Consider the following 14797-nt stretch of genomic DNA (forward strand, 5'->3'; position numbering starts at 1 on the left):
TTTTACATATAAGAAGTACTTCAAAGGTTCATAGTCCAAAGAGTATTTTAATTTTCTACGTTAATTAAATGCCAATAAGGAAAAGCTGCAAGGAAAGGCAGTACTTAAATTTTAATAAGAACGATTATGTGCTATAAAACGTTGTAAAACCCTTGAGTTAATTCGCAGGACGCAAGATGCAAGAGACGTCATTAGACCCAATACGTAAAATCAAAATAGCGACGTAACAGATCAGTTTTTTAACTTCGCTGTTGCAGAAGGTTATGAAATCGTGATTAAGAGGACAAAATGTATTGTAATTTATTAAATTTTGCAGCGATAAGGTATTGAAAACTATAGTTTGATTCCACAGACCTCCAGAAATAGTCTAATGCCGCATTTACATTCAGCCGTAGTGAGCAGAGAAGTGGGCATCGAAGTGGGCAGGACGAGTGTGTAAACGCGATACTTACGACGAAGTATGGCTAAGAAATTCATTTTTTGTTAGGTAACATTAATTAATTATTTTATATGTATTTTATCAATATAATAACTACGATCGAAGCATTAGTTCTAAACGATATTCATTTTCCTTACATCCTCTTTGGCGATATTTGCCGCACGCATTCAATGTTATGTCAAACGCCATAAGGTTACATCAAAAAAGTTTGAATTGTAAAAGCGGTAAGCTCTGAAAGAAAATTTTCTATCGTAACTAATGTAAGGATTACTTAATATGGTGGTACGGTATTCTAATTGTAATAACGTATAATAATTTTTTAATATATAAAATATGTAATTAAATATTTTTTTCTTGCATAAGAACCTTCTCTTGACAATAACAAAAAGAAAAAAAGAATATTTAATAGTAAGATATCGGTCCAGCCAAGGGAAAAAGGGATTGATTATTATTAAGATTTATTTATTTCCCTGTTGTTACAGTAGCTTTATATTAATGTGATATAAAGAAGTGCATATAAATAACAAAAATCCTAAACCAGATTTATGATTAAGCTCGCTTGGAAATTGCGAACGCTATGAAAGCCGAGTGTTTCTTAGGCACTGGCATTTCTTGTCTCACCCCCATTTCCGCATTATGTTTTATATATACTAAACCAGAGTAAATACAATTTAACAATATAACTTTTATCTATTTAATTACCGTCAAAATCATCGCAATATTATACGTAATTTATAAATTTAAGAGGGCATTACACAAGTGTAGATTTTATTAAATTTTTATTTATAAAGTTTCTCGTAATGCGCCTTCTTTTGTGTACCCTATCCCTAAATCTGGGGCTGGCATTAAAGATACATAGTAGAAGACTGAAGATACAATCCAATACTGTCCAATCGCATAGCAACTCTTATAATAATTAAGTGGTCATACAAAATTCTATTTTGCTTTATAAAAATAGTCTTTTAGATGAGTTCAAAAAAAGTGTGGCTGAATACACCTGCCCTGACTTTTGATGTCTCACTTTATAATTTCGTGAACAAATTCAATTAAATGTACCTTTGTATATACAAGATAACATGCCCACATGAGATATATAGCGGGTATTATTCAAGCGTATGATAAGATTCGTCGGCGTTTTTCATGTTCGCCTTTGTCCATTTGTAATCCGCCGCCCATCGTTTCAATACACGACCATAAACCTTAGATTTTGCTTAAATTTTCTAAGTTATATTGTCCCTTACGGGTCAGATTCAGAGAAGTGTTAAGTTAGACTCAATTATATCAAAAATGTATTGGTTTTTGACATCTATATGTTCGACTTATAAGACTTAACATAAACTATGACTCCTAGTTAAGTCTCGTTTCTGAATTTCAACCGAGGACTCAGCCATGATGGCTGGCCTCTCGCCTCTCGATTACTTAAATTGGGACGGAGGTCACGACTGACGAGAAGGACCCATAGTTATGTGCTCATCCGAGACTCGGAAAAAGCTTACGGAATCACAATGTTTTGGACCCACATCAGTCAGTTCCAAGACTGCGGAATCCCATCACATTCTCGTTTTAACCGGCCCTCAGCGGAGAAGTGATCAGGATTCACAAGTATAAACTACATTCACACTCGTATCAAAAGTGTATTAACTATACATAAAGTAAAACAGTTAAAAAGTTATGATAATTTACAAAGGCTGTCTGTTCCCACTGTCCACTTGAAGTATAATCTGAATATGTAAATAAACAGTGACCTCTCACCTAATAAATCGTAGGTGGTGACACACTATATGTTAATTTATCTTAAATGTTAACACACTACAAAACTAGCTGTTTAAATATTTTTTTAACTATAGATCCTGCTCAAAGATGACGAAGACACGACTTCATCCATTGGGCTATGGTAGGGAACTTGAAGTCGTGGTATGATGAATAGTGACTGGAGCGAAAATAGAGGAGAGAAACCTACAGCGGGCATCTTTCACCTTTTTGTGGCGACACCCATCCTCAACTTTAAGAACAATGTACAAACAAAATAAAATCGCAAAGCATAAAAATTTCCTTTTCTGGGATCCTTCCGCAAAAGAGCCTGACGTTGTCGTGGGTGATTCCCCGTCTCATACTCGCGATCTTAATACATGATGCATGTACTTTATTATATAAAATTGTTTGCTTTTTACTTTCGATGGTGTGACACCACCAACTTCCGCACCTCGTGTCACTCAAGGTAGCTACGCTACTTCCCCTTGGCAAAGAGAATTGATAGTTATACATATATTATCTACATTAATATTATAAAGAGGAAAACTTTGTTTGTTTGATTGTAATGAATAGCCTCATAAACTACTGGACCGATTTTAAAAATTCTTTCACTATTCGAAAGCTACATTATCCACGAGTAATATAGGCTATATTTATTTTGAACAAAAATGGGGTTCCGTAGGATATTGAGTTTTTCGGACACAAGGTGTAAAAAATCCACCAAAAAAGTTAGTTATTTTGCGTACCCTGCCTAAACTATTAAAGATAGAACCATAAAATGTTTTAAGTAATTGTAGATCTTATAAATATCTAAAAAAAAGTCCGCGACACACTATACCTATCTATGTCGAGTGAGGCACAATAACCGTAACTGATATAAGTACATGGCAAAACGATGTTTGCCAGGTCAGCTAATACTAAATGCGCTGACGAAATTATTACATTCGTAATAATTTCGTCAGCGCATTTCAGGGTATGACGTCACCGTAAATTATAGATGTCGCTACACTTTAATAAAATAAGTTTTGCATTGATATGACGCGAAATCTCTTGAGTTGGTTCAAATCCAACAGGACAAGTATTGTTCTCTCTATATGGGTATTTCATACTTGAGAGAAACACCCATATGGCAAACTTGTCTATAAAAGACTAGCGCCACTGGAGTATTATTTACATAAATTAATTGATGTCAATTAATGTTATATAGATATTTCATTAGCATACATACGTTAATTATTGAAGAGCACACGACATAGAATTTTAATATTGATGTCAAGGCATCAAGTTAAATCAATTGCGTAAACAATGTGTGGTTTATCATCTAATTATGTCATTTATTATTTTTTATAAACTTAAACAGTACAAGTTCGCTAATAGTCACTAAATAATTATATAAATACAATAGAAAATTGAGCATACAATATTCAAGTTATACTACTGGCCAATTAACGCCTGGCCACTAAGCAGGCATTTTCCAATCGTTGATAAAGATTTTTAAATAATCAAAAATCTTTGATATAATATTCAAGAAATGTCTTTCCAAATCAAAAACGTAAAGCGTGCGAGTAGAACTAGCAATATGTATGTAATGAATGGAATGTAATGACATGGTGAATGTGGTAAATCACAGAACAGATTTTATTTTATTTTTATTTATGTAACTTAAATGACGTTGTGGTTTAAGACATTTTCTTTTGAATTATTGTATATAAAGAGAGGATAAAACTTGCTGAGTTTCTTGCTCGTTCTTCTCAGAACAAGACCTCCTGGTAGTCTTGCAAACGGATGGCGTAGTTTTGCTCTTTCGCGAATTTTGTAAACGTTTTTGACATTCATAAGCATGCCTTAAGTCGCATCTAAACTGAATAAATAAATTTTGATTGATTGATTGATTAATTGAATAGAGCAGTGCCGGATTCGCCACGTAGCAAGTGTAGCAAATACGGGCCCGCGAATTCGAGGGACACGCGCTCCAGTGTACCCGAGTATAATAACACCTGTGTTAAAAATATATTAATTTACATAGCAGCGTGATATATATTGCGTCACATCCTTTTAAAAATCTAAAACTCGATTTCGTCACGTTTAATCGTAAACATAAGTAGGTATTTTACAAAAAAGACTTATTTAAACTGATGATTTGCTTTGCTTTATATTAAAAGTGTTACTATCTCTAAATTTTCCGATAATGAATCCATAAAAAAAATATTTGTAACGGTTTTGTTTTATTTAATACTCTTAAATTGGTAGGACCCTTGATAGAATTTGCTGACCCCGCGCTGTTAATTCGGCACTGCAAGAGACTTTACACCAATTTTAGTTGCCAAGTTTTTGTACATGCAAATTGTAAAAAACTACCGTTGTACATGCTCCATTTGATATGGCAAGATTTAAACATAAGGTTGTTGCATGTTCTGATTTGTCGTTAAAGATAATGTGATTTTTTAAATTCTATCCTCTCACTAAAGATGAAGGGCCTCACATTTCTATATCAGTTTCATGAATAGATTATTAGCCTCCTGTGCCAGACACACGCCCTCGACTTTTTGGGTCCAAGGCAAGCGTGTTTACTCACCTCATTGAAGGTCCATTGGGGATCGAACCTACGACCTCAGCGTTGGTCTGTCAACTATGGATGTTTTTAAATATTATGTAGCTACTAAAATTCTTGTACCAATTCAATTCAAAAATAATTTATTCATATATTTATGAAGGTAACATAATGCACACTAAAAGGAAATATACATTGAATGCTTCTAATTTTACATTTACTGCCAGTTCTCAAATCAAGGGCGTAGAACGGAAGAGAGGAACTCTCCGCCACTCTATTTTTCTTTTACACAACGGTTGAACGTGTGTTTTTTTTTTGTTTTACCCTCACCCCTATTAAAATAAATACAACTTTTAATTAAAAAATATGGTTAAATCATAGAAACATAAATGATTAATTTTCGAAAAGCCCCCCTTAACAACCAAATAGTCCCACGTTGGAAAACACAGCTTACAAAAGATGTGACAAAATCCAAATTTAACCTAAAGACCAAATTTCACGGTAATTAAGCCACTATTGCCATAACCTATAGACAAAAGAACAATGATTGGTTCGTGGCGTTGATCACGTTTTGTTTTGACTTCCGAAGTGTTTTATTATGTACTATATAACTTTATGGAATCATCATCGTTGTATGGACTCTACTGTTCGCAGTTGGTCCATAACCATTTAACTTCTAGTTTATTGAGTTGCGCGAACGAATTGTAAAAGCTAGTGGTATTTTTATAATGTAAAATAGCCTTTATATTCCGAAACTCTGTGATTTGTGATCTTTATCATATTTTCACTACAGTATATCTCGGAGTTTGTTGTGACCCTTACCTCCTCTTCTTTTCCACTGTTCTTTATTCTGTCGACTCTTCTGCAATTGTTGACTTGACAAATTACCAGTTCAGTTAAATTTCGCCCTCCTATCTTTTGCGTTGTCGGGCTCTTCGTTTTCCGTCTCTAGCATCCTGATTCCGTCAATATTGTGCTCCATTTTATCTGGGTTTATTTTCTTGTCTATTTTTCTTATAATAGCTCAAAATGGCATTTATAAACATTATATATCTTTATTAAGTTAAATAAAGTTTTAGCAAACTGCCAGGACACTCATCTGATCATAAGGGATACTGCCAATGGACATCTTAAAAGACCGCTTTTAAGAAAAGAAATGGTATGAGAAAAGAGTTCTTGGTTATTAAAGGCCGTACATGTCCTAAAAAGCCCTGATCTCTCTTCTTTTAAAATATGTTTAATATGATTTGAATTTGGTAAAATATATTTTAAAGACTTTCCTAGCAGATACTACATTGACCAAATTGGCTTACTGTTCATGCTATGTTACATTGAAGTACAAATTACCGGAGCTGGTGTTTTCCTCATCAACGAATAAGTATCGCAATACAGCATGGAATTGCTGCCTATATAAAAGGCCTGCGCCATAGAGAAAAATGTTTTAAATTTTAGACATATTATATTCTAGTGCTTAGAGGTAGGCTAACTTTTCCTTATACACGTACTGTGGCTCGTGCCACAACTGAATTTAACACCTAGGTCTTGAGAGTGCCTAACTACTAATCATTATTGATCGCCTGGTATATAGTACCGGTGATCCCACCTGGTGTTTTATTCATCAACTAATAAGTACAGCGAGGGAATACTGCCAGCGTTAAAAGTAAACAGGGACCAAAATTTTTTAAATTTGTTTAATTTTTTTTATTAATTAAAAAAAAATTAATTACTCTGTGGGTTAAGAATTTATTGAATTTATTGTGAATACTATTTTCTTACATATTTGATTGTAATAAGTAATTAACGTTATGTAAGATTATAATAAGAGTGGAACCGGATAGAGGAGGCCTATGTCCAACGGTAGACAAACCAAAACCTAACAACCAAATGATTATTCCTAAATGTTAAAGTGTTTTTTTTTTTCAAAATCAATGATACTTATAATCTATTAAAATTAAGTTTTGGAAATAAAGGCTATTACTATTTCTAAGAATATAATTATTATTATACAGTCTTTATGTGAACTGGCAAATATCTGCTTCATGCACCGTAAGAAATATTAATACATTTTTTAATCGCTCTCTGTTAAATCTTGTGTTATTTTTTTCTGAATTCACACATACATAAAAAATTAACGCATAATTCTTTCTGTGGCTTTTATCTCGTATTTTTTAAATTCATTTTACGCTTAGGATACTACAAAAAAGTATTCGTACATAACCCTATATTCAAGGGTATATATTTACATATGGGAGCTCGTTATTTTCTGGTCAATTGCAGCTTTACTGCGCCAACGCATCCTTCCAATTACCGCCCAGCCGCCAACGCAATAAAACTCCTGCAGTTCAAAGTAGCACACGTACAAAACTATGCACAGGATTTTCATCTTTAGTTCTACGTAATAAGGGTAAATTTTGTGTATATATATAAATGTTTATACGCCCTTTATTCGAATCAGATGCAAATTACGTATAACGTGTTTGTTGTCCGGTATTTTTTATAATTATATCGAATACTTGGAAATGCATTCAGAGGTCCGAGACGGTATATTTAATAGGCTTAGATTAGATGTTAAAAGCAAAGGCTTTTAAGACCCTATTCTTACATACTGAAATGTTCAGTTCTAGTACGTTGTGGAGCACCCGCTGAGTCAGGGCCACATACACAACGCACACACATTACACACTGAAAATATACCTTAATACTTTTCTTGATTATTTTTTTGTGTTTCGTTAGAAAAAATGTTTTGTATATATGTCTAGTAGTGATGCTTTGGATTTTAAGTCTAATTTAAGAGGATGATATAAAAATATATAGTAGTATAATTCTACTGTAAGTGTGTATGTTGCTGAACTCCTGTTAAACTGTTGGTCGTATAATTAGAAACATAAGCAACGGTTCTTGGTCCTTGTATAGCGCAATCGTTTTTATAAGATGGCAAAAGTGCATATATTGCAACGGTAAGTACTTTGATAATTAAATATATTCAATTTAAAAAATCTACTTTCTGTTCCTCCCATACACAACGCCAATTTCATAATATGTAACCTAATCTAATACTATTTTTAATACACCAACGTCGCCTGGTCGCCTGTTTACCCATTTCTGTTGTTTCCTCACACCAACCAATGTGATCGCAATTAACGTACCTAACTGTATTTGAAAGAATACTAAGTAATAAAACAATTTTGCAAGCGCAATTAAAACTAAGACCCGACAAAGGGCTGGTGGCTTTTGAAGGCGCCGTCGGCATCCGCTTTCTCTTTACCGGATGTGACGTGGCCTTGCGAGAGAGCTTTTCACGAACACTCGATAAATTCCACGGGTCAGATAAAAAACATATATACACGATTTAAATATATATGAAAGAAGTACACCAGTACTTCTACGGCCCTAAGTAAAATAACCTTATTGTATAAATAAATAAAATAAATCAACGCTACAACCTTTTTAGGTCTATGCCTCACACTTCGGTATCAGTAGGTGATCAGCCTCCTGTGCCTGACACACGAGCAAATCAAGCCCTTTTCCTCACGACGTTTTCCGTCACCGTTCGAGCGAATATTAAATGTAGTATGTATACATAGAAAGAAAGTGCATGGCCAGGATTGAACCTACCAGTATTACTATATCTAAAATTCGCGGCAGGATCACATCGTCTTGATTAATTTTGAACAACAACACGTGTGTTTACTATATTCTAGTAAAATTACGATTCAAACATAATCATGATAATAACATTATTCATTATTTGTGATAAAACAAAACCTTATATATATAAGCCCTTACATATTATTAATATTATTAATTCTATGAAATACAGGACTAGTTACCTATCGTATTTATTTATTTTCGTATGGAAACCTTAAGCATCCCTTCTAATAGAATTCTTATAATACAACAATGACAATTATTGGATTTGACGTTAATTGTCAATTTATATATATACATTCTTTCAACCACTTTTAAAATCACGTTCCTACGCGGAAAAAATTGCTTCTTTTTTAAAAACTAGATTAGAGAAAGAGATTTGTTTCTTTTTAATCTGGGCAATTCCTGCCAGTATTTTAATATCCAAGGAGGTATCAATATCACTATTTAACACCACTCGTACAATTTGTTGTAAAGTAATCTATTTATGTACAATAAATCGAAGGCAAAATAATATGTATACGTCAATAAGTAAATTATATTTTATATTTTTTTTAAATATTGAAATTATTAATCAAAGTGATAAAGATTAATCAAAAACAATATGAAAGAATAATGCTTGTAATATTTATTGCGACTTATAAGGTTAATATTGTATATCATTGTAATTTATAGTATTTTTATAATACTATAAATCATTATATTATCTAAGTTATGTATTATTTAGGGTTCGGTACATATCTAAAATTAAATAATTATACTGCAATCTTCATTTAAAAGTTACTGAGCGCCATAATATTAATTTATTTTATCAGACAACCATTTGGTTCTTATTGTGTTACAATATTGACTTCAATTTTGTATTAGTAGTAAGATATACCTACACCCACACACACAGTCCATATGCCAGTGAGATGATTCCTTGTAAATTTACTTAGGTCTTAAAAGCCTCGGCTGACGACAAACCTTCCCCCTCTCCCTTACCTACTAATGTAAAAATCTATGTTAAACTACCTAAGTATGAAGGAGTCTTTATCTATAGACGGGAATATATGACTCTTATTTGGCGACCAGTTTCATACAAATTTTACTTTGTTTTACTATAAACAAAAAATACAGAAAACACCAAAAAACTCTGGAGGATTTACTAGGAGGCTACACCACAGTATAAATTTAAATTTTTTGTATAAAATAAAGAGTTAAAAAAATAGAATTAATGCAAAAAACGAAACGAAAACATTCCAATGAACAGGGGGGAAAAAGGAACGTTTTTATTCCCTATACTTACGTACTGCATACTGATATAAGGCATAAACACGTTTTCTTAATAGAAATTTGATTTCTTAAATACTTTTATTCATTAAATAATAAATCAGAAAAATAAATTCAAATACAATTTAAAAAACACATTTATTCAACATAAACTATATCCTAAAGTACGTTTATATCCAATCTATACAAATGTTAACAATACATTAACTGTATTACATTTTCCTTGTTACACGTTATACCTACCAAATTTCTTATGCTAATTTGATCCTCTTCACGGCTAAAGGGGATTCTCCAGCTTTTACCGAAATTCCATCCATGGCTTTTTCTATTTGCTTCCTGCTAACGCATCCATATCTTTTATCCGCCATCTCTTTTATCCGCCATCTCTTTTCTCCGTCTTTGGCCTTTCCATAAATATCTCTAAAGTTCATATGTGCATCTTTGCCCTGTCCATTGAAGCTAACGGTGCTCAGTATCTGTGCCTGAAGGCCAAATTTTAGATCTAACTAGTCGATTCATATTTTTCATATTGGATAGAATAGTTCATTGGTAATTGTTGCAGTTCTTTACAAATATCGTGGAAAGCAAAAACAATAAGAAAGGGTGGCGGAGAGTTTATTGACAGTTCTTCTTTTCTATTATAAGCCCTTGATTTGAGAAGTGTCAATGTAAAATTAGAATAGAAAATTTAGTATATATATATCTTGACATTCACCAAATTTCAATTATTAATGTACACTGTGGTGCTACCCATATGAATAAATGATTTTTTTGATTGCCCAACCGTTGATCAGAGTTGAACATCGCAAGAATCGCTAGCTTTGGCAGAGAATGGCACAACGCAGAAATGGCGGGATTTCAAAGAGGCCTTTGCCACTCAAACACACCAAGTTTCTGAAGTGAAAGGCATTTTTATTATTAATATAAGTATGTAAAAAAAAGCTTTTTGTGTATTTTTAAGATTTAAAGGACTTAAACTAGATAGAACCCGCCATTACAAAATATTTCAACTATCGCTTTACAAGATAAAATTTTAAAGAAACTGATAACTACTTAATAATAAATTTATTGTTAATAAAGAATTATGATTAAACAGTTAAATACCTTTACTTAACATAAGTTTTACCGACACAGCTGTAGTTTTTAACTAAGTAATCATTGGCTGATGCTGTCTTAAGTATCTCTGAATTTTATCCTAATTACCAGACAGGGCAATGACGCTGTACGCAGAACGTAGGTCCTGGAGTCGATTACGGTTATCAATTTATTTAATCATAATTAACTTATGTACGCTTAAACATTTAGGTATATATTTTGATCAAGTTCCATATTCCTCACACATTGCCTAGGGGCGACGAGAACCTAGTGGAGCTCATCCAGATTGACATCACCGATGGCAAAAGATCGCTTGAGTTTGTCAACGAGGTGGTCTGATCAAGTCACGAATTTATCCTCAAAAGTTGGTACACACGTTGATACAACTGACCACGGTACTCAGGCATGCGTTGCCTACCAATTTTTTATATTCGAGGAGGAAATGCATTTGCGCATCACCTGCCCTAAAATTTGCAGGGGTATGTGGGACTCGACCCACACCCAAGATCTCTGCTATTCAGTGACTGGGTGAACAATACCGACTAAAACACATCGACTAGTTCCTAGTTCAGTTCCAAGTTCCCATAAAGCCACCATACAGAAGCTCCGGGGTCGCTGTCGCACTCTACCAAGACGTCAACGGCACATGGGTTGCCAACCCAGAAACAGCTCAAACATAAAAAAACAGGTTACTAGGCAACGAGCGGTTTTATCGCTACTAAATGATCCTAATCCTTGGGATTGATTTGCTCCAGTGCAAACAATTTCTATTAAAAACTTGACGATTGAAAAGAGTGGCGGAAAGTTTCTCGCCAGTTCTTCTTGCCCGCTCTACGCCCTTGACTTGCGAACTGGTAAATGTAAAGCTTTGGGGTCACCGGTACTGTCTACTAGACGCCAACTTAAATATTTTATAAGCGCTTGTGTACTTGAACCCGAAGGCCCCCCAGGCCCAAGCGTTTATACTCCAAAAGGAAAAAATCGATGGTTGCATCTCTTAACAAATTGAACACAGCTTACCCGGTCCTGGATATATTCGGTAGTCGGCTGATCGGTTTTAAAGAAAGCATTGTTGGGATGCCTTTCTCGAACCAAATTTAGTTTTTTTGCTGATAATATTTTTCTGCTTTTAATACTTACCAACAATTTATGGTAATTTTATTGTGTGCTTAACTTATCTTATATATATTTTTATTTTATTTTTTTCACTTTAGATGTTATATTTTGTAAAATATTTAGTACACTTAGAATTATGTATGATGTCTTAAACTCAACTAATACTTAAATAAATAAATAAGGTCCACCAATTTATTTATTTATTTGAGCCGTTTATTAATATGTACATATATTTTACATTTATAAATAAGCCTATGGCTTGTATAATATCACTTCAACAATCTAAGAACTATAAAACGATACTTAACATTATTTTTTATCTGTATTATGATGACTTTTACTATTTTTTCGCCTTTGCCATAAAATGGTATTGCGAGATGTTGCGTAATGTTTATCGTGTATTGAGTAAAATAATTAAGTCCTGAAATCGTCTCCTAAAGAAAACAAAGGTTTAAAACCTTATACTTGCCGTAATTATTAGTTATAAAGTCAAAATGTGTCTGTCCTAAGATACATAGGGAGAACAAATTATCCACGAAATGCATTTATGTTGAATTTAGTTTTAATTCGACTAAACAAAGGGAAGGCTGGTGGGGTATGGGGCGTCCGTAGCGGGCCAATAAAGGCGCGCAGTAAATCCATGTAATTTAGAGCGGTTATAAATTAAAGTTCAGCTATAAACGCGTACCTGCCCGCCCCGCGGCCGACATGCAACATAAATCAACTGCCGCCGCATCGACGCTTCAAATGTTCGAAGTTCAAACTTGGAACGTAGTTTAAATGGCTGAATTACAGACTATAACGAAATAAGCATAGATAATATATCTGTCATCGAAATAGACAATTACATCTGAGATAATAATTGTTTATGTTTTGCAATTATACATATATATCTTGAACTTAACACTGTTATTGAATTTTAATCCGTTTCTTAGAACTTAGAACGCAGAATATACTTATATGTCACATAATACTAATAACATATAGAAATGTGTGCTTCTAAATATATTGAAGATTTCAACAAATAAATATGCTTAGAAATTGTACAAATAGAGAAAAACTACAATGGGATATATAAAATATTAATTTTATACACTAATATCTAGTGCACAAGCACAGCAAGACTCCACAATTTCCAAGTTGAATTTCAAAAATGTTTTCTATGAAAATCGGAGCTTTCCTTGGTCAACGAATAAGTATCGCAATGCAGCGAGGAAATGCCGCCATCGTTATAGACATACTGCCACAGGGATCAAACTTGAGGTCGTAGGTTGGATCCCCGGATGTGCACTAATGGATTTTTTTTATTTGTGCGCATTTAAAATTCGTAGGAACGGTAAAGGAAAACATCCTGAGGAAACCGGCTCGTCTGAGACTCAAAACTTGACGGTGTGTGTCACGCACAGGAGGTTGACCACATTATTGCCTTTTACACAAATGATCAGGAAACAGATTCAAATATCTAAGGCAGAGACCAAAAAATATTGGTTAATTAATTTATTTAATATGGGTAAAAAAGGAAATACATAATCTTTTATCATAGTATTGTCTTTTATTAACATAGCTTTTATACATTTAAAGAAAACACTTTTTTACCGGATTGTAGCTATGTATTATTGTAAACTTATAATTATATAACATACATAATTTTAAATTAATTCACATATTTTAACGTTTCGCTTGCTTCACAGCGTGCGTGGTCACGATGACTGAAGACAAAAGGTGTATTGATTGTGATAAATAATTATAAATTTTACAATAATAGGTACATAGCTTCAATCCGGTAAAAAAGTGTTTTCTTTAAATCTTTGATCATACTAAACAGATTTTTGGCCACATCACATATAACCCCATGACGCCAGCGTTACAATTTAGTTTTACGATTCACCATAAACACACATTATCTATTTTATCACTAAAACCCAAACAGATAAAGGGTTGACTTTACCCTGTCGTGTAAATAATTCCTCATTGTGATGCCTTCAGATTGTCTAACTTGAGTAAACTGATCGTGTTATAAATCACTCTTGCGTCACGGGTAATTCATGCCCGCGACATCTACGCATTGTGTAATAATGAAAAAGACTCACACGATTTAAATAATTTAGACTGGATCACTTAACAGATACGAAAACGGAAAAAATTCTTTTTTTAATTTTAAATAATTTTCTGGATAAAATTTGTATTAATTTTTTTATTTGTACTTAGAGGTTTTTTATTCAAGGCGAGCATCTTGTTTACCATGTTATCTATGATCGTAGTGTATTTATCAGTATTAAAAAAAACTATGTCTTCCGCAGGCTGTTGTGGATGTTAATATACTAACCAATCAATGCAGATTAGAATTCCTATATATTTAAAACTTGGTATTTTTTTAAACTATTTCAGTTTTTATTACAATATACTTACCTAGATATTTGTGCGTACATTCTATAAATTGTGCCTATTGAATGGTTAGGTGTGTCTGTGTAAAATTTAAGATTACTTTAGATATAAAGAAAAAAGTACATCCAACACATCATATTACTGTAAAGTAAGTAGCACTATTGAAAGAAACGAAAATATTTTTAACGTTGTAGTATTTTTTCTTTTAATTGTTTTGTTGGAAAGTTCACGGTAATTTAAGAAGCTCGACGACGTATTAAAATATTCAAAGTTTACAACTCACAGATAAAGAAAATTTTAGCACCCCATTAAAAAGATACACAGAAAGAATTAATGATTAAATACATAATAAAACGGTCGAGCGGCGCATGTGATGCGGCTTGATCGACAGATTAAGAAAAATCCGAATATTTGAGGATTAAAAGGCAGGTATGCAAGGCGGTGACTCAATCGGCTCAGGGCTTAGAGCTTTGTGTTATCTGTGCTCATGGCTCCGCCCTAACGTCAGCGTTGCCGCGCTTATAAACAAGATGGCGGAC

Source organism: Pieris rapae, chromosome 22, assembly GCF_905147795.1.
Source record: "Pieris rapae chromosome 22, ilPieRapa1.1, whole genome shotgun sequence".
Lineage (NCBI taxonomy): Eukaryota > Metazoa > Arthropoda > Insecta > Lepidoptera > Pieridae > Pieris > Pieris rapae.